The sequence below is a fragment of the Dromaius novaehollandiae genome, chromosome 11 (genome assembly GCF_036370855.1).
Source record: "Dromaius novaehollandiae isolate bDroNov1 chromosome 11, bDroNov1.hap1, whole genome shotgun sequence".
NCBI lineage: Eukaryota > Metazoa > Chordata > Aves > Casuariiformes > Dromaiidae > Dromaius > Dromaius novaehollandiae.
Window position 1 is genome coordinate 18,774,219 of NC_088108.1, and position 22,781 is coordinate 18,796,999.

Genomic DNA, 22,781 nt, shown 5'->3' on the forward strand with positions numbered 1-22,781 from the left:
CTTGGCTCGGTTTAGTGAAATGCTGCAAATGATGGCTGATGTCAGAAAAAAGCACACTGACTTAATTATCAACACAGTCAAACCTAAGCATTTGAAGTGTTATGCAACTTCCAACTCTGTTATAACTAACCCCACATTAACCTCTTTGGCCAGCTTACAGTCAAATGCCACCACTTAGTGTACTGGTGCTGAGTTGCTTTGGGCTCAGTGGTATGATGAAGATAGATGAGCCCATGGATATGAGTAAGAGAGACATTTTATCTTTCTATCATGTATATACAGTAATTTTTGGCTCCTGGAAATATCTGCATTTCGTTTCATCTGTAAAGGAAGATCAACACCTGATCAGACACAGTGCTGTGGGTTATTTGAAAGCTGTTCTAATAGCTACCACCCATTTTTGAGGTATTCTAAGGTAACACTGATATTGTCTCTATGAAGTAAGAACTACAGATTTAAAATGTTATTGTGTGGCAGAGGAAACAATGTGATAGAGCAAATTTTGTTTTCAGCTTTTGTTGTCTTTGCCAGCTGCCCCTATTCTGTGACAAGGTAAACCAGTACTGCAGCAGATGAATTCTGCAGTTGCCGTCACAAGCACAAGCTTGGTTCTCACAGCTTTACTGTTAAAGTGCATCACTGATGTGGCAGGTCAATGAAACAGAAATATATATTAACAAGAAACGTCCAAAAAAATTGGTCATCCAGCCAAACTTTTTAAAAGACATACTTAGTATACAATCTACAAAGAGTCTACCTTGAAGATGATGCCCAGATGATGTCCCTTATGTTAAGCACTGAAAAAGACAGGCAAAAGAAATTGCTTTCCCCAAACATGTCAGAATTAGGACTACGGAAGCTATTTAGGAGAACAAAAACAAAAACAGAGCCTCTTCACCAAAAAGTATTCTTAATGTGTTCTACGTAGAGTTTAAGAGTAGTAAACAGATATTACAACTTCATGAATAGTTATGAACACACAAATTAGATCTTTCCTTAGGAAGCAACTCTTTGCTGTTGCTCACTGTGAAGATTTTTAAAGAATTATTTTCATAGTGAGTAATCTCTTATGCACCAAAATAAGCAGAAAATATTATATTAAGAATATTCTCAGATAAAAGTTAATAACCTACAAGTCACTTTTGTGTTAGCAAAACTTCAAAGCTAATAACCTTAATTAAGAGAAAACAGTCCTCAAAACCAGTCAGGCATAGATTACTTATGCTCAGAACAAACACAGTCTGCTCAGCCTAGGGTCACATGGCACCAACAACCCAGGTCTTTGCAAAGTCTCCTTTCTATCTAAACACAGTTCAGAGAGACCTTTCTCTTTTTTTTCCTCTACTGAAAGCCATCTATTGATATCCTGTACATCTACCTTCAAAATGAACTGCTTGACACAAGAATAATATTCATCATCTTCAACTAGTCAGCTATTCCTGGTTGGAGTACACTGCACACTTAATCAACTTTTTTTGTATTTTATCATCAGGTACTACTAGGTAAGTTTAGTGACATGTTTTTGTAGACTAAATATGTATATTTCCAGCTGTATAGCTACTTTCCTGCAATACTTGCACAGAATATTTTTTTTCTTTTTTTCCCCAAAAGTCACTATAAAATCTGTATTAGGAAGTGGTCTGCAGTATCTACCAAACATACCTTCTGTTCATAGTACTAGTTATTTTCCATAGTCACAACCAGATGTAACCATTTTGGTTGTAAGCCACCATATCTTGGCACCTCTTGAAAATGAGAGAAATGAATGATTTGGGGTGGGAAGACAGCTGAATCAAATTATTCCTGCTGGAAAGAAATCAAACATTTACAGCTTTTATCTCCAAACCAGTAACTTTTAATATAACTTCATTATAATTTTAAGATTGAAGGAAATATCCTGTTAAGATCACCTAGCAATTGCTTCATTTGTACAGTAGTAAACACTATGCTTTATTTGTTGAAATATTGATCCTTCTTTGCAATATTTTTTCTCCCTTGATATATCCCAGCTAGGGTAACTATTATCAGCTGCTGTCTATTATCATCAGTAAAAGAATTCTACTTTTCTTTCCCCCAACTACTCAATCAAAATGCATTACAGGCTATTCTCTTTTGCTGACATAACCCAAAATGATGCATCACAGTACGACTCATCAAGTATAGAGCAATAAACACATCGACTTTAAAGGAACCTGCTTTTTAGAAAACAGATTCAAAGAATGAAAGAGAAATTAAGTATGCCAAGAAGTTCTGATTTTAAAACTAAATACTTCGTCATTCAAATAAGGAACAATTTCTAGAAAAACATTATTTCCCAATTATCCTTCCAACACTATTTAACTATGAAGAAAGACTTGATTTAGTTATTTTTCAAACATTTGACAAATGATTCCACACTTCTCATGGTAGAAAACGCAGAATGACTTACTTCCTAATTACATGAAGTAGTTTTCTAGTGAAGAACTATTTGAGAACTGAAACAAACAACTGTTTTGTTTGTTTGTTTGTTTTACTATTTTTTGTATCATCATTTTCAAATTCTTCCTAATGCAGTCATAACAGTTTAGCTTGATTAAACTTCTGTTATCCAGTAGAAAGCTGGCATTCCTGTCATGTTGCTCTGTCTTGCTAGAATCCTAATCAGGCTGAATGCCTTGAAAGAACCCCCAGTAGTCAACTGTAAATCCTCCTGTCCCAGTGCAGTTTTGTTCCCTTACCTCCCTGCCTTCAGGTCTCAAAATTTAAACTTTACAGAAAAGCAGAGAATTTTTTTTTTCCTGTTACAAGGAGTGAAGTGAAGGATGAATGTATTGTGTGGATGAATGGTGTGTTTCCAGGCATTTGAAAATTAACCTGGCACTGTTAAACCCCCCACTCTCCCCCCCCCAGTTACTAAACTATATGGGGATAACTAATGCTCAAGGTATATTCACATGTTTTCTGCAAGTTTCTTCACCTATATTTCATTGTTCTACCTATGAAAGTCCTGGTGATATGGAATGGTCAAGACATGAAATAGCCCCAGTTCATACATTGCCAAATTCCAGAAAGTAAATGGAAAAGAAAATGAAACTTATACAAAAGTTTGAAATCATTGTTTACACAGAATAAAGGCTGCTAATTCCACATAACTCTTTTCCAAAGTTTTTCATGCAGGTACATCAGGAAAAGGAGCCATGATCAAAAAGGTAACAACGACCTCTTCAACACTGTAACAGGAATATTGCTGAAGTGTGATCCAGGACTGAACCGACCCTTCATGCAGAAGAGTGCCTATGTCAGCAATTCTATTTTTGAGGTTTGAAGGAACAGTTGGGAGATCGAAAGCAGGAAAACAATTTGCTTTTTCTAACAAGAAAGCAAGGCCTTCCACAGAAGTTGTGCTGCCAGAGAATCTCCACTCCTGTTGGATGCAGCTGCGATGTTGACAGGGCATATACATCTACCCTTTGCCGCACTACTGGTGCTGCAATGCTAAGGAGGGAGCTGTTGCCACACTATCTTCATCACGGATCCACCCCACATTCCTCTGAGCTACAGCAGGGTAAGACTAAATGCATAGAATAAAAGTTTAGATGCAGACTTCCTTCGTTATGACGGAGATCATGCTACCTGTATTTTTGACAGCAGACCTTGACTTGCCTTTGTAGCTTTCACTGTAGTCAAAGTACATTACCCAAACATATCTAACATTAGCAAAACATATCTAAAGACATATAACTGGCTCTTCATGTTGGACTTCAAGCTGTTATTCATATCATATTCACTAGTTTTCTTTAAGGTCCATCTGTCAGTTCTCGAGTTGCCTTCCTTCTTTGGTAAATCTGAAAGGCCTGCAACTATGGAGAAAACCCTAAAAGCCCAGCCTTCAGGGCTATGACACTCACAGCAATAAAAATAGATCAGTCTTATTTTCAAAATATCCTGATAGTGAAAAGTCTAACTCTAGAGCTTTGAATATTCGAGATAAATAATCCTGACTTTAACAAGAAAACCATAAGTACAAGTTGTTTATTTTGTTTTTGGTTTTTTTTTTTTTTTTTGCAACCCACCCATCCAAATTTTTGCAAAGCTTAAGAAAAGTCTCTATGCAAGTGAATTTTGGGTTTTGCTGAACTTAACGATATACAATTTAAATAATTTGTTTCTTCCATAAAAATGATGTGTATCAGTGAAACATACTATAGATACAAGCAAACTTTTAAGTTCTGAATGAATAACGTGCTCTTATTTTATTGCCTTTCATTAGATACAATCACCTGAGACATAAAGTAAGAAATTGCTGAGGCTTAAACCCAAAGCAACTTCAATTATCCTATTATTTCAAGCATTTGAAGTGCTTAGCCATTCTTTCAAATTCTATTAAGACATTATTGCTGCTTTATTGCCAGTAAAGCAGTATGTTTTCAAGTCATTATAATAAGATGCCAAGGGGACATCTGTGTGTGGAACAAGCTGTTTGTTTTTCCCCTGAGAGATTTCTCAGTTGTGCTGAGTGCAACAGAATTCATACATCTGGATATAGAAATGCTTGTGGCAGTACATACAACACACTGTACCGCACCACACACGTCATATATATAAATATTCGTTTGGGAAATTTCCACGCAAATGTCATTAACTGTGGTCTGTCTTCTGTAAATAACTTTTAAAGTACAAATCACTTCAACAGTTATTACAGCTTCTAAAAGCAAAGACAGCTCAAGGATTTTTTTTTATTATTATTTCTTAAAGGCAAAACACATCTAAATGCTTAAATATAATGGCGAAACACTTGCTACCACAAATTCTGGAATTCATGCCTTTTGAAAGCAGAAAGAGCAACTAAAATAAGTTTTACCAAATTAAGGGATAATAGCTAAAAGGACAGATGATCTGAGTTTGGTAGATGCTTCTAAAATCTGGCAGATATGCAATGGCTAGCTAGAGTTTCTAGCAGATGAACTGGTAAGCATTTTTTACACTCTGGGCTTGCAGTAGATATAAGACATACTTCTTGCTTTTGTAAAGAAATTCACTCCAGTTCTAGGAAACAAATAGTTCTAAAATATTTGTACTTTCCGTTTCTAATTCACACTTTAAAACTGAAACGTAAATGACTCCTAGGAATCTTTTTCCCTGATATCTGATTACCGTATTGGAAGAATAGCTGTATCTAACACTCTAGATGATTTTGCTACACTCTTTAAGAGAGCTGAATAAATAAGAATACAAATGCCACAAGAAAGAAAAAAAAGACCCCCCTACACACAGTTTTTGGTTTTTTAACAAGAATCTATTTTGTCGAGGGTTTTTTTCTTGCATGCCTATGAAATACAGACTTTCTAAAACAACTTCTAGTAGGTAACATGCATAACAAAAGCCTTAAAAAAATTTAAACAAGAAAAAAAACTACTGAAGGGTCATACCATAGTAAGGTTACAATCCTCCTTTTCACGTGCATCTAGACAAGCTGAATGGAAAAATGTTTCCACCATATTTGAGTAAAAATCCTATTTATTCTTCTTTGCTCACGATCATTAAATGGAAGCATTTCAGGAGATAGCAGGCTGCAATATGCCATGGAGAAATCTATCTTGATTGTTATAATGAAATAAGTCTTCCCTGCCCCCTGGTGAAAAAAGCTATCAACTTCCCTCTAATAAAGATTATAAAACACTAAGACTACTGGGATTTCACATTAAAAATGATGAAGGACTCTCCTAAAAATATGGCTTAGGAATAACAATAACAAAAAAAGGCGATAAAAATGTATATTTAAACATGAAACAGAGATCCAAATTAAAAAAGTAGGCACAAGAAGCAAGCTTATCATTTTACTACCTCTTGAGGTTTAAAGTTTATCTTGGTTACACTCATTTACTGCTAACATTAACTAGAAATTCAAAACAATAACCAGAATACGTTAGGTGATGAACTGAGAAAAGCCAAGAGTCAAGGCACTGCCATATTTCCATGCAAATGTCATTAACTGTGGTCTGTCTTCTGTAAATAACTTTTAAAGTACAAATCACTTCAGCAGTTATTACAGCTTCTAAAAGCAAAGACAGCTCAAGGATTTTTTTTTTTTTAATTTCTTAAAGGCAAAACACATCTAAATGCTTAAATATAATGGTTAAAAACTTGCTACCACAAGTTCTGCAGTGCATGCCTTTTGAAAGCAAAAAGAGCAACTAAAACTCTAAGTTTCACCAAATTAAGGGATAATAGCTAAAAGGACAGCCATATGGCAGTCACATGGGCTTTATCCAAGAACTTTTGTCCCCAAAACATTTTGTGCCTGCCTCATCCTTTCACTGCAGAAGAAGTAGAATCCACAAATGTGCAGCGATATATCAGTGTAAGGACCTTGGATGGTCCACTGTCCTCCAGACTGGCTTTTTTTTTCCTATTTGTGAAATTAATTAGTTAATTGCCAAGCCAGTCCTGATCTCACCATAAACATTTGTTAATTCCAAGTATTTGCAAAAAATCAAGAATTTGAAACAAATCAAACTATGGCTTTCTATATAGTCACTGTTACCGACAAAAGTAAAATGTCTACTAAGAGTCACTCTCACTTTGATCATGACTGGGAAATAAAAGTGAATGGGCCCTTTTGTCTAATTATTTAGTTGAATAACTGCCATAAAAATGGCATAACAATTCAGTGTCTGCTAATCTAAAAATATGTTCCCATAACAAAATCATTTGTGGTAACAGGCAATGAGCTCTGGGAAGTATGAATAGCTGCCCACACATGTCCTTATCATGGGCCCACAAAAAACGTGCTGCAAAATTACCACTGCACGTTATGCCGATGAAAAAAACGAAATGTTAACAGGTTAAGTACAACAAGCTGCTGTGTTTCAATGTTTTTGCTAGGATTACTTTTGCATACTTTGAAAAGCTTCACTGGCTGTGGCGGGTCTGTCTGCATCCTCCTAAAACCATACTTTTGACTTTGTTACCTAAAGATATTCATATTTATGACCAAGATTTTCAAAGATAACTAAGAAATGACACTAAATTGGAGAGCTTCAAAGGAATCTTATTTTCAGAGAGGGGATGCTAATAGACTTCTAACATCCAAAATGTACATAATAAAAGCTAAGAGTGAAGCAAGAAGTATTGTGCATGGCTTGCTGAAGTTTTCCAAATTTTTCATTAGGCATCACAGCATCGAGACACAACAATTACTCACAGAAGTTCACTTAAAACCCCCCTAATTTCTAGGCAAAATTCACAAAGTTACATTTATATGAAGACTCTATTATTTATTACATTACATTAGCTCTTATGTTAGACACCACTGCGCAAGGCCTTGGGCAGCCCGGCCGAGGGGCGCCCACGCTGTCCGCCACCACGCTCCCTCAGGCACTCACGCTGACCTCTTCAACACCCACGCGCACGTCGCGTACGTCCCAGACAAGTTCTCTGGCCACCAACCTAGCAGCCGTGCTATGACTGGGCTATAGGAGATGTCACGCTATCTCCAAATAAATATTTGTTCATAGAAACTGATTTTCTCTCTAGCTGAGGATACACTGGAAATAGAAAAGGCTGTTACCCATTTAACTGAAACTAAGGGAAAGAAGGGTGGCAAAACTTACATTTAAATTGCTCAGCTCTTTTCTGCTTCACACAAACCATGGTGACCTCATCCGTACTGCCTGTCGTAGCCCCATCACCGTGATTTTTGCCTTCACAAGCCGAGGGCCATAGGCTTCACATCGACCAGACAGCGCAGGGAGGGTCTCAGGGCCTGGCTGGGCCTCGTCTGGTTTTTGCTTGTCATGATGATCGCCTGGTGGCCAGGTGACAACTGTCCAGGAGCCGTGAGGGCTGGCTGCCCCCGAAATCAGGGGGCCAGGCACTGGGGGTGACCCCTCCCCAACGGGTGCTGCAGAAAGAGTCCATCAACAGCCCCAGACACGGCAAGCGATGAAAAAGATCCAGGGTCCAACCAGAGTCCAGTCAGCAGCAGAAGGAGATGCAGCCACAGGCAGGTCTAGAGACACACGGGCCCAGGGTCCAGAGGGGGCCAAAGACAGGACCAATGTCAAGCTACGACAAACACCCAAGGGGGCCACCCAGGAGATGAACCACCCACAGCGCAGGTCCAAGATGCACCCAGGAGGGCAGGGCTGGCTGATGGCCCCAGGCTGAGCAGAAATGCAGCCCTGGCAGGGGTGCAGGCAGGCCCCAGGTGAGGCTGCTCAAGGCCACTGAGGCCTATTAGTGCCCTCAGGGCACTGAGGACCACCAGGCAGCTAAAGCACAGGCTATGGTAAAGGCCTGACACACCTGGGTGGTCACTGCCCAGCCAACACCAGCCCCTCCGGGCAGCTGCGCCTGCAGGAGGCCACAGTGCAACTCTCAGGCTTCAGCTGGGAACCAAGGGGCAGGAAAGCGCGACACGGAAACGCACACAAACAGCCCCACGCAGACCCGGAGGCCGAGGAGGAGCAGGAAACCCCACACCGTGAACACCGCGCTCCTCTCAGCCAAGGCCCCACGATGCTGCCGCCTCGCTGTCACCCCCCCGGTGCTTCGTGAGGAAAAACCGTCAATCCCGAGCACCACTGCGAGGGTGAGCCAGGCCCCAGGGAAAAGGGTAGACAGCAGGAAGCTTTTCTTTGACTACTTTAACTGTATTTTAAAGAGCTTTCCCATGCTAATTAGGTAACTGGGATTGTTAGACTTTTGAAGGGATATTTGGACTAACAACAAAAAATTAGACCCATGTATATGCAGTGTTCCCTTTTCCCCAAAATAACATTTCAGGTTAAGACAAGTACAGCCCTTTGACAGCTTTGTCTCGAGCCATGCTCAGTGAGAACCACGCTCACAGGTAAATGGTGTGGCTCCTCATGAGCCATTTGCCCTGAAGACTTGCCTGGACTTGTCTAGCTAATGAATACAGATGTTTCTTCTTTGAATTTTGCCTTGAAATGAGCTATTCTAATAAAACACTTATGGAAAATATTTTCCCCAAATTTCTGACTTCTTTTTTGATTGATTAAACTCGAAACATCAGCTTTAAAGCACTGCTTTTTTGAAGAAACTTTCAGGAAAAAAAAAAGGCATAAATAGTATCTTGCAGCAAAATTCTCCTGATTAAAAAACTACTAATAATTATGCAACTCATCTTTCTCATCTAAAATCTGAGATAGGTTGTAATGTTCTTCACATAGTTTCATAGCCTCTTATGATTCAAAGTCGCTGATACTGTATTACACCTATAAAAAGTAGTGTATAGCATAAAATTGCTTTATAAGGTCAAATACTGATTTGTGCCCTGTCATGTCATAAAAACTGTTATTGTACATGGCAAATGGCAATTTCTCATATATGAGAAGAGTAATATAAAAGTTGTATTTCAGTGCTACCCTCAAGAAATATAGTGTTGATGCTAATGTTAGTAATACTTGACCATGGAAAGCAGAATGGACCATTTCCAGAAGAAACAGTAACAGTTATCAGAGCATGTAAAAAATACAAGGAATGAACCTAAAAGATACTGCTGTCACTGTACAAAGGCTCCACATGGGAAACAGCCTACAACTGGGACTTAGGGCGAATATTTGCACTGCAAATGTTCATCCAGGGTTGGCCTGTGAGAAGACTTTCCACTGAGTTCCAGCGATTAGTCTTAGATGCCAACCTTACACTGGGCTTTCAGTTAAACCACTTTGAATAAAAAAGGTGCAAGTGTAGGTTATGTGGCTGACAGAACAACAGAAAGAGGGTGCATACTAAAAAGACGAAGACTAACTGCCAGGGAAACTTCAATGCTACCATCGGAAAGGTCTTAAATACCAAAAGTTTATGCAGACAAAGCTCTGCTTCTGTTTACCAATAACTTCTATTGTCCCTCAGCTGTCTGCAAATAATTTTGCGGGTTTCCTTCATTAAGATGAGTTGTGAGAAACTATAGATGGGAATTTCTACAGCTGCACAAATTTGTTAAACTGTTTGAGACTTCTTAGTTATACATAATATACTATGAAACGAGAATATGTCTTGAATATGATTACCCATTACATTTTTAGATTTCCCTTTATAACAAAAAACGAAATATGTAAGAAATTTTTACAATTCCTGGTCATCATTACTCTTTGTAGAGAGAATGATGGAATAAAAAAAAAAGATAATGTATGGGACACTGCTGAAACTGAAATTATATGCAAGTACAACAGACATTAAAAAAGCCCAAATGCATAACAAAACAAAGGATAAAGATTTCAGATAGATTGTTCTTTGTTATGAGACAATCTATTTTACAGAAATAAGAATTAACCAATTATTTCAATCATTAAACACCACTTCTGGCATAGATAAAAATGATAACAAATAGTTTCATTCAGTTTCCACTTTTGTGGGAGCCATCATTGCAGTAAATTGATGTATAAGTGATCCACCACTCAAATGAGCTGTAAACGTAACAGCAGATAGTAACTTTATAGTAGCTAATAACATTTTAAATGACACAATTAAAGTAAAAATACAAGGAAAAAACATCTCACAGTGATATGCACATATTCCATCACAAATGATTTTATGAGATAAATAAAACTATGGAATTGTCAAGCAGTTTGGTTCAGAAAAATAAATACAAAAATGCCTATTTAACTGCTCAGCCATATTTTACTCACCAAAAAAACCGCTTTCCTGGACAGAAGTATTAAAAACAATATACTATGTATGTTTAACTCCTTATTTGTGAATTTATAAGAACTTGCCTCTATAGGTCATGTATTCGGTCCTGTTTACATTATACATCTGTTCAAACTTAGGCACTTGCTGAAATTAAGACATTCTTCGAGACAGAAGAGTTTGTGAACTTAGCATACTGGGAATCCTTTGATATTCAAAAATAACAAAAAAAGCCCAACCAGTCTCCATGAATTAATAAACTTTATCAGATTATATAATCTATCTTCCTTTGTTTCTATATAATTCTCAAATGGCTTGGTCCATATTTTTTAAACCAAAAGGTAAAAATGAGTATCAACAGAAATGAAATCTAGGCTTGGCAGGCAGCACTAATAAGCTGGAGAAATGCTGGTCTCTGAAGAGTTCCACGTCTCACCTCCTATTTTGGGATATTATTACAGCAAAGGGATTTTACAGAAAGAACCAAGCATCTGGAGGGCTACAGAATTTCGATGTTCATACTTAGAGGTACATGTCACAAAGCCTACAGTGATGATCTCTAGCAAGTTTAAAAGATCAAAGAATTACAGTTAAATAACTCAAAAATGTCTGTTTCACACAACAGGATCACAGATGTTCAGCCTGTTCTTCACATCTCAAAAGCCAAACATAGAATGCTGTAATTCCCAAAGACAGAAAAATCTTTTAAATCTAAATAATCTTTAGAACACAGTGGCATCATTTAGTAATCTTATCTTTGTCATTCCTGATTCTGTTTAAGTTGTTTGAAAGCAAGATATTTTTATTAATTTCTTCACTATAATACACATTTTTAAAGAGTATTTTAAAAGTATTGTTTTAAAAGTGTACTTTAGAAGTATTTTAAAAACAATCAACACAAGGCTGAATAAAGCAGATGGCATTATAGTTATTAAGAAAGTTAAGGAATTATTAATATGAAGTTTTATTCCAGTAGCTATTTGAAGGCTATAGTACTCTTTATCAACTTTTCTGAACTATAGTATTATTGTAACTCTTCTGGCAGGAAGCACCAAATACTGCCAGCCTGTGGCCTGTAAATAGTTCAGGCTTAATTAATTCCCCATAATTTTTGTTTTCCTGAAGAACAGCTCTAGAGAACATTTCTACAAGACAGAAGTATTTTAATTAAAAAACCATGCAAGTTTTTTGTAATTCTTATGCAGACCAATGTTAAAGAAAAAAAAAAGTTATCTTGAACACCATACTGCAGCATGAAAAATCAGTTTATATAATTTTACTGTAATAAATGAAGATTTCTCTGAAGAAAAAAGGTAACCCTTGATATCCAACACATCTATCAAGGGTGTGCGGTGCATAATCAAAGTCAGCTTCTGTACATCGCACTTTTTATATACTTACATATATATATATATGCGCATGCAGCAGTGATTATGCAAAAGGGGTGTGTCAACAACTTTCAGAACTCTATTTTCAGGATAATATGCTGAAATAGCATCCATTCTTCCCAAATCTGGTTGCAGTCCAGAAAACACAAAAATTAAGGGTAGTCTGGGAAATCAGAGACTCATCAACATATCTCCAATTTGGCTGCCCTAACACTCCAAAGTGAGGATGTCAAACTTCCCTTTTGCTGGCCTTTATCTCAGTTTATTACCAGAGATTATAATTCCAAGTGAACTGTGGACTGCTAAAGGCATCTTTGTAACTTTTGAGCTAGTTATAAAATAGAGCTAAACATCTGGAGTGATAAACAGCGGTATCATTAAGTTACTTTCCTCTGTATACTTTCCTAATGTGAGGAGAGGTAGAATTCCACTGGCATTAGAGACATCTGAGTTCTTTTAATTTACAAAGTAAAATATCCTTTTATTTTACTTTATGCTTAATGGACATATTTGCTCTTCTAATGGCAAAAGTTATAAAGATGTCATGTAAGACTGAACAAGTTCTCGGCAGAAAAATTCATGTAAAGATACTACCTACACAGAAAATACATCTAGCTAAGAATCCTTCACATGAAAATAATTGCAGACTGGACGAATATTTGAAGGAAGATTTATATAGGCTTTGTCCTCTTTCCTTCTCTTTCATCTGTGCAGGGCCACTGTTAGAGACAGGATACTAGGTAGACTGACCTTTTGTCTGAGTGATTACGACTGTTCTTATATTCTAGAATTTTCTTTGTACAAATGAAAAGGAAAATAAATGACTTGGATCAGGAATGGTCAGACCTTCAACTCCGGTTGCCAATACAACCAAGTCAGCTACATGAATTTGGAGCAGTAATTTCCTGCTCAAACAAGCTGCAGACTGAAGAAGGGCATCACAAATCACAGGATCAGTGGTTGAAAGTGACCCTGGAGATCATCTAGCCCAACCTACAGCTCAAAGACAGGCTAAAGTCACAATATAGCTCTAAGCACACTTCTGCACAGCTGTAGTATCAGTTGCAACCAACTCACTATTTCATAGATACAAGATTATGCAAGGTCATCTTTGAGTATGAGTATGAATTGATGGATATGATGGCTATTATATATGAAATGGCTATTATGCTATGAAAAATATAACATGAAATATGAAAAAGCAGGAAAAGGCAAAAATGAATTCTTTTTATTATCAATACAACTTAAGCAAATCACTCTCACTGATTGAATGCTAATCTTTCTAGCAAGATAAATGGTTGTAAAAGAAGGAAATCTCAGGAAGACTGGTTCAGTGGGATGACTGTGCTGCTTAAGAAAAGGAGAATAAAATGGTTATCCTAATCAACAGTTCTAAAAGTAACATAAAAAATACTTGTCTGTTTTGTATTTTTGTCTTTCGAAACTCAGGTGTCATAGGAAGCTTAGAGAAGCTTTTTAAAAAGCACTGCAGAAAGGTCTGGCTCATAGGGTGGGCAGTTCACTGTTGACAGGGCTCAGATGATTATCAGATGTAAATCAGAATAGCCCTGCTAATTTCAGTGCTATATTAGTTGGTATCAGATTACAATATAGCCTATAATTTTGTAATCTCTTACAAAAGTTGGCAACAGAATACACAGAAGTATTTAAATTCCACAGCTGAGAAGCAAACGTGAGTTCTCAGATTCAGTAAACTCATAATGAGATCAGCAGCAGAGCAAGATTGATTACTTGTAGCATGTACCTAAATTTTGTTGGTTTAAAAATAAACATCGTTGTATGCTTTTCTCTGGGTAAAAAAAAATCAAAACAAAAAGAAAGAACAGGTCAACGTCAGTCCTTCTGTGTTGCAGATCTCATTATGAGATTATGTATATGAGTTTTAGATGTATTTGAGAACACCGAACAATCTAAAACTTACATACATAAAGTTACCAACATGTGTAAAGGTTTTCAGGAAAAGAAAAAGATTATTATAGCAGCATTAAACTGTTGATTTATTTGATGAGAGTTTCCTTTCCTATAATTCCTAATTTAGACTGGACTCTCTTAAACAGAAAAGCAGATTTGCTGTAAAATTACCAGTCCGATTTTGCTTTCTTCAGTTCTCAATGCACAGTAAGAAGAATCCACTGTGAAAGTACATACATACTCCATTTGCAAAACACTGACAATACTGTCTATTTTCATATAAAGTGTATTCCTGAATTAGTGCCATATTTTCACAATTGCTGGTTTATTGTTAGTATTAAGTACAATGCCAAGGAAATTGTAGCTTCTCAGACTAGTAAGTAATAGATCTTAATTGGACTTTCTTTTTTCCCCCTGACTTAATAGAAAAATATAATTTCACCAAAATTTATTACCAAGAAATCCTTGCTTATTGAAGACTTTTAGTACAAAATGAAAAATGAAACAAAGATAACCAGTGCTTGTCAAACAGCATTTCACAAATCTTTTATGATGGTTAGGTCAGTACCAGTGAAGATGTATATTTTATTTGTATGTTTTCAAGTTAGAAAGCTTAAAAGCCATTTATATCAATACACAGAACTAGTTTTCATGAACTGAGAAAGAAAGGCCTGTGACAGCAGGCTTAGTCTCAAGATCTCTCATGGGAGAAGCATTCACAGCTCAGTAATATTCATTTCATAGAAAGCACTGTGATTAACATCATAGACTCTAAAAATTTTTCAGCATTTCTGTGTTTCAGCATGAGAGTGTCTTCTAGTGCTTTTTCTTTGCAGTTCATTTGCCATGTCATATTTTGAGTTTACATTACAAAACAAACAGACTTTAAAACATATGACAGAATGAAAAGCGTAATACATCGCTGGAAAATGAACTTCACAAATAAGTTACTTTTCAGGGAGCAGAAAAGTACAGCCAGGTAGTACTGGGTCATTTTAAAACGGAATAAACACAAGTGGGTCTGCTGGATACATAAAGAATAAATTATGTATTATAAGTGACTTAAAGTCCTCTGCTATTCTAACTGTCTGTGGAAAAATTTCATCAAGACACTGCCATACATCTTTCTTTGTAATGAATGATTTGAAGGTTATCTTTCCTTTGACCACTCAGAGAACTTCAAAAACAAGTATATGGACTTGAAGTGTACAAGTTTTAATGGTGAGAGACTAGGGAGTATACACCCATAAAGACAGAATAAGTGAAGAATTAATCAGATGGATCAATATATGTAACAATAATATTTCATAGCTGATAATGGAATGAATTTAACATATAAAATATAATTAACTTGGATAAATTCAGATATTTAGCTATTATAATTACTAAATCAGATGGATGAATATTCCTCTTAGAATTCCCATGTGCATTTTAAAATAATTTTGTACAAGATGATTCTATGGTCCCTTCAGATTAGTATTTTATACTTTAATGACTAAGAATTTAGGGAGCCCTGAGGGTTTGTAATCTACGGTCTGTTCCAGTCCATCCTCTCTTACATAAATAAGGGTGTTCATATTGTTTACATTATGTTTTACATCCCATTAATAAAATTAGCACATGAACATTACCTTTGTAAACACCTCCTAAAACAGATGAAGGTTTTGCTACCTGTACTTGTATTACTTCAAAATACATCCTTCCACCAAAGAAAATTGGCTGAGGCTTTCAGTTAGACATCACTTTAATACATTTGTCATACAATTAAAAGTGGCTTTGAACTGAAGGATGTCTGCAATAGTTTGTAAACAGATTTTTGAGCTGCTATGTTAATGCAAGTTAAAGATTCAAAAAAATTAAGCATTTGTTCTTTTGTATTCCTTACTACTAAGGCCTCCTAAGTTCTATACGTATATGCACTCTATATAGTGCTATCAGTAACTAACCTGATCCAACTCTCCTTACCTCTGCTGACCTGCTCCCTCCTCTCAAATCTTGATCTTCATCATTCCCTCTGGGAAACCGTAACATTTCTTCTCTTCCTTTTCTTTCCTTCTATTCTTTCTTTTTCTACCTTCCGTCCCTGGGTAAGTTCCTGCAATTATATGTTCATATTTAATATATTTCTTCTCAAGTTTACTTTTTCATTACAGGAACGCTACCCAGCAACCTACGGACTCAGAACCTTTTATCCAATTACAAATTGCCATTACGAATTGTTCTTACAGGAAAAAAAGGTAAGTAAACTTATTTTGGAGCACGGAGGCTCATATAATTAACACTCATCACGTAAATTATTTTCTGCAGTGGGACTCTCTTGTAAAGAGTCCTGGTAAAGGCCTGACACACCTGGGTGGTCACTGCCCAGCCAACACCAGCCCCTCCGGGCAGCTGCGCCTGCAGGAGGCCACAGTGCAACTCTCAGGCTTCAGCTGGGAACCAAGGGGCAGGAAAGCGCGACACGGAAACGCACACAAACAGCCCCACGCAGACCCGGAGGCCGAGGAGGAGCAGGAAACCCCACACCGTGAACACCGCGCTCCTCTCAGCCAAGGCCCCACGATGCTGCCGCCTCGCTGTCACCCCCCGGTGCTTCGTGAGGAAAAACCGTCAATCCCGAGCACCACTGCGAGGGTGAGCCAGGCCCCAGGGAAAAGGGTAGACAGCAGGAAGCTTTTCTTTGACTACTTTAACTGTATTTTAAAGAGCTTTCCCATGCTAATTAGGTAACTGGGATTGTTAGACTTTTGAAGGGATATTTGGACTAACAACAAAAACCCAGTTCATAATAGACGGGGTGTTCCTTTTCCCCATAGTTACATTTGGGGTGTAATGAAGAGGATGCTGCAAATGCAATAAATTCTCTGCATAGAAAGAATCTGATTACAAATAATCAGAAAGTTCCTATCAGTAAACTTCTCTATTAATTTTAGTAGAACACCAATCCATAAACTTACAATATATGATCAAGATTGTATTTGAAACATATTTAAGTGTCTCTGAAGGTTAAAGGTTAACTATGTTGTACTTATCAAACATCTTAGTGTAATGAGCTGCCACCCTTTGAATATGTTCCGTATTACGTTCTTCCCCATTTTCAGCTTTTAAAGCATAATATTATTAGTAGATCTGTTAATCTAAAAAGAACACCAGGGCTAATTACATGAAAAATGTTAAATTGCTGGGAAAAAAAGTTACTAAAGTCAGCAGTTGTTCTTTCTCACACTCCCGGCATATCGCAGGTTGGCATCTCTTGAGGAGCAATTAACTTTGTCAGGGCAGCTGAATTCAAACACACAAAGAAGTCGTTTCTTCCATATTAAGAAACATAATTAATAAAGGAATTATAGCAAGTTGTCATAGACTACCCAATTACTGCAATAACAATCCGTTTCTCCCAAAGCTCAGGGGAAGGTTTTCACAACATTTAGGTGGCAGAAGAAAATACTACATGGTTTCATAAAGTAAAAAGGAAGCCAAATGGCATTTCTGTTACTGATTGGCTTTATGGGAGTGTTGAGCACAGATACAACAGTAATACAGGATTTATTTATACTGTGCAAAAACTGGTGTCAGATCAAAACCAGTTAGAGCTAAAGCTTTATATATTATTCCACCTTCAAAGACACATTAATAGTAATGACCAGGATGATGACAAAATGTCTGTCATAATGTGATACTAGCAAGCTTTGCATTGTAATTATAAAATATCAACAGTGCTTCCTGGGAAGGAATAATGTCTTACCTCAGCAAACTTCCTGTAAGATCTCTAATATGTCTGGTATCTTTTTATGTGAAGTGAAACTATTTGGAAGCATAATGTGACAAGATTCTTTTTACCTGCCTAGATATTTCCTGTACACTGATTACTATGACAGTAATTAAAGCTATTAAAATTTGCAATAAAATAAATAGTTATGGATTTTCTTAATAATTAGGAGCTAAACAATGGACAGAATCTTCAAAAGACCTAACCGGGAAGCAATGCCTGAATTAAGAGAGTCCAAAACCTAATTTAAAATACTAAACTGAGAATTTCTTCATGGTAAAAATTTCACAAAATTTTAACTGTGAAACTTAATCACATAGAAGTTACTTGCTTTCAACACTACGTAGATATGAAAGCGACTGGGTATCTTGCTATTCTGAAGGCTGCACAGCTTCTAATGATATTGGTTTTTTTTTTTTTTTTTTTTTTTTTTTTTTTTTTTTTAACTTATGCAGGTTACAGGACAAAAGGTCACATCTAAACCAAATGACAGTGAGCTAGGAACAAAGGTCTTCAATACCAGCCTAACCAAAGGCTTTAATTTTTTAGCATGTCACTTAAGATGCTGTATTTCTGTTCTCCATCTTTACAGTGAGAAAAACTCATCTCCTTCCCTGGAGTATTGCGAGACCTACAGTGATTGCTCTTAAACTTCTAATTGTTTTTGAAGTTCACACTGTTTCTTCTGGTGTTTTCCTTTACCACTCAGAAACAGGTAAAAACTTCCAATCCAGCAGGAACACCACATTTATGAAGTGCTGCTGGGTCTCTAGCTTACTGAAAGTTCCACTTGGGAGCATGATACCATTACTGTTAGGTATTTCAAAGGCAGCTATTTCAGCAATCTTTATTTCCCCCAAAAAACCTTCATAATGTTTCACTAAATTGTTCATAGGCATTACAAACGCAAACATTATCTCCCTGTGGCTGGTGAGGCAAGTAAGGAATAGAAAAGCATTAGATTACAAACCAAAAGTATAACAAAGGTTTGCATTCTGGAAATCTCTGATGTAAGCACTAAAACATCAGTTCCTGTAAATGGCTGAGTGTAAATAGCTCAAGATTATATTCAGAAATTCTAGGGCTTTTATTGTTATACTGGCAGCTGTTACTAGTATTATTACACATGTGTGCATGCACACAGAAACATACTTTAATTAAAAGACAATCTCAACATCCTCCTTCAGGGAAAGACAACTTTAAAGTTCTGCAAACAGAACCAAAGTGATAGCTAGTTAGAGCACTGTACTTTCATGTTTACTCTCCACTGACATATCAGACGTTTTACTGCAAAATATCTAAGATTAAAAGTCCAATGAAGACTTCGCATCAGGAGAAGTGACGACCAAAGCTACACAATACTTAATAGGTGGTCCAGGATGCCAAATCTTTTAACTGGAAGACAAACAGGAACCTTTTTAATAAACTATTTTTGCAAAAAATGGAAAATCTGTCAAAAACCCAAAACTGCTGGAGATTGAATAGCTGTACTTAGTTTCTCAAACATTTTTACAAAAAAAACCAAACAGTATTTTTGAAAAGGAACATTTCAAATGTCTACATATTTGAACAATTTAAAAATATGAAGGAGTCATAAAAAATGGCTCAAGTTAAAAAAAAATCAACCAATTCACATGAATGTTTTTTGGGTAGCAAGGGGGCTCTGATTAACAAACAATTTTCATAGGACTGGCACCTGATCAGTTTGGCTACCTTTATACTACACTTTCCCAGATTTTCAGGTTTAAGGCTAATGGAGCAGAAACAAAGGTTATCCACATCCAGCGATACAGAAAACCCTTAAATTCTCACACTGATTTCAGTGGCTATCTATGAGACTAAAACTAATACCACTTTCCTCCTTCATTAAGGGTTAACTATGTATTTCACTTGTATGTTACTTTGCCTTGTTGCAGTGTTTCTTTTCAGAGAAAGTATGAGAAACAAATAGGACTTAAATAGTCCACAGCAATACATACCAGTAGCAATGACTATTTTGTTAGGGATACATTTCTTTCCTTCAAAGTTTAGCCACAGTTTAACCAATATTGATCATATTCACATACAAAGAGAAAAAACTAAGAAACAGTGATTCCCCTGGATTCATGAATAATTGCACAGTAAATACATTTCAACTGTGCAAGTGATTACTTTCACAAATAAAACTTTTGTAAATTTTTCTTCTGTTAATGTCATTGTGACTATCATCAGGGAATCAAATGAAATGCATATTTAGGAAAGTTAAAATATTTACGCCGATTTTCTCTCTCATCTCTGGTAATATCTCAAAATGTAAACTATACTGCTCAGACCATGAATATTTACATATTGCTCAGTGGGGAAAATTAATGTAAATTAAACAACTTATAAGGCAGGTAATATTTGCTTGGAACCCATCTTTTTCACAAATCATTCTTACATGGCACTAGTTATGTTAGCATGAACTCTATGAAATACTACTATTGTGCTGTCACATGTCAGTGCTTGCTTGGCACCTGCAGCCTAATTTGTTTATTTTCAGGAAGCTGCAAATAAACTCATTCAGTTATAACCTTTCATAAATACAAGTGGCAACCATGAAGAAATGATTCTGTCTTTTGTATGGAGTAAAGCAGACAATTCCTGTTAGGGTATACATCTGTAACGATTACGGTTAGCATAGACAAAATGATTATCTAACTCAGTGTAAGTAAGAAAGCAAGTCTTCTGGATTGGATATTAAAAACATAAAAGTATTAAACCAGGTTCTAAAACAGAATGGCAACAAGCTTTCAGGAGACTGAAAGAGATGCTACAGTACTTTCTTTCGAAATTATTTATCAAATTATTCAGAAGCTCTGCATTTTAATCACTTCTGGGAATGCTAACTTTGTTATTTGCTAGAGTATTGCTGGTATTTTAAAACAAAGCTGCTGGTATTTTAAAACAAAGCACACATCCTTGAGGCTGATAAATACAGGCTCTGTTGAGTAGCTCTGTTAGACATCAGTAAAATCAGATTCCAGGTAGGATCCACTAGAACACTCCTTTGGCTTGTAGCAACCACCATGCTTAGCAAGTCACAGCTTACTGCCTCTCTTGCTGGGGAATGAAGAGTTTGCTGAACCACGCCATGCATCTTTTTGTAAGAAAGATCAGCAGAAAGAAGATAGAAACCATCCTTGTTCTAAAAGATCATTAACTTTTTAAAAATGTTTGAGGAGGATAATTACAGTTTCTGAGCACTCACCAATTTGTTTGCTGCTGTTGTTCTCATTAAGGGCTCTTATGGTCAGGGCAATACATTTCTTCTGCATGTCCCCCTGATATTCAGCATTACTTCAAATATTATCCATAAAAATTTACTCCAAAGCTAAGCACTGGTCCAGACGAGCCATTCTCTGTACCCAGCAGTATAAGGAACTCAGTATGAATTCAAAGTCCTGCAGCAAAACAGATAGCTACAGGAATGTTTGTCACCTCATAAACTTCATTTCTCACATTTTAAAAGGAAACAAAATCCTAAGAATTTGAATCAGAAATAAATAAATTTCCCAAAGAAGAATCAATATTCCAAAGAAGGGAATTGTGCTAGTCTTTGCTCTTACTCTCAAAAACCAATTTTTGGCAACAACCTTAAGGGGTGCTATGTGTGGTATTCAAAAATATCCTTCATGCCAAGCTTCTCTCTGTGCAATTCTTCTCTCTCTGCCTCTCCTGAGCACTTTACACACTAGAGAACTGCATTGCCTGAGCTTCACTTTTAGTTTATACTAACAGCTGCCTCCACTTAATCCATCTATAAGTGGGTATCAAGTCATTTGGACTCCAGAGTAACAGGCATCCTGATGTGTTATCCATACCACTGTGATGAACTATTCAGACTGTGTCAGGTGAACCTTTGTCCTTGACATTTTCAACATTCTGCTTTTTCTTTTAAGCAAGTTCCCCTATGAATTCTGTCTAAACCAAAATTGGTAAAAGACCAGCAACGGATTACAAAGTACTCATTTTCACTGGATGCTCACTGAATAACTTCTGTACACAGAGTTACCAAGTAAATTAGCTGCATAATTTTGCCTGTTTCCTTGAGGAAAAAAAAAAAAAAACAAAACAAAGAAACCCCCACACTCATTCTCCTAATTACTGAGGTAATTATCCATAAACATTCTTGGTTATGAAGCACCCAAATCATCCTACTGTCCCAGGAGGATTTCTTCTAAAATGAACACAATGCATGACACTTGGGTACGGTGAAATCGATAAAAAGAAAAATCATGCATGGGGTCCTAACAGAGGAAGATAAAATGGTTTTGAGAAGCTAAAGAAAAGTTGTAGATACATTTCCTCACAATGTTAAAAAAAGCCAGTCCAGTGAAACCGAAAAATGTAAAACTACCTTGAAAGCATACTATACTGTACTTAAAATTAGTTTGCACAAGATATTTAAATGAAGTGCTTACCAGACTGAGTAGTAGCTAGACACATGACTCAGAGCGGTACTTAGTGATATTGGGTACACTTTAAAAAATTTCCTAAATGCACACTTTGATACATAATAAAATTACTTCCTGGTACAAGAGAGAGACTTACTTGATCTATAGATTAATCAATAGCTGTCTATATTACAAAGAATGGCACAATGCTACGGCTGATTTAGACTTCCTTTTTTTTTCCCCCCTTATAGATCATGAAATTTACTCTAGCTTGATCCACTGAAGAGGAAAGAATACATCTCTAAAACATAAGGGCAGTGCTTTTTTCAGGGCAGTCTGATTTTCATTTACCAAAAAAAAAAGCGGGGGGGGGGGAATGACTTTTGTTGATTCACGGAATATTTATATATATTTTTCAATAAGGATTTAGTAACCTGATATGCTGTCTTTCACCTCAGAATTGCTACTAATAATCAACCCAAGTTTAGAAGCAATGAAAATTTCTGAATGGATGACAGATATTAGTGACAATTTTCTTGCAATTTTTAGTACAAAAAATATTCCTATAATTTGGATACCATATTTCACTTTTAAAATTTACAGGCCACAGCAAAGCTACACCAGTGGCTGTATGGGCAT

At 36.5% G+C, this 22,781-nt stretch overlaps 1 long non-coding RNA gene across 3 annotated transcripts in view; it reads right to left on the bottom strand.

Annotated features, from left to right (window-relative positions):
* LOC135329557 (uncharacterized) overlaps positions 1 to 22,781 on the bottom strand; it is a 403,599-nt gene that overhangs the window by 310,292 nt on the left and 70,526 nt on the right. For all 3 annotated transcript variants that reach the window (XR_010391057.1, XR_010391055.1, XR_010391056.1), the window contains one exon: positions 15,924 to 16,053. This is a non-coding gene — a long non-coding RNA (uncharacterized LOC135329557). The remainder of the gene's footprint in view (positions 1 to 15,923; positions 16,054 to 22,781) is intronic.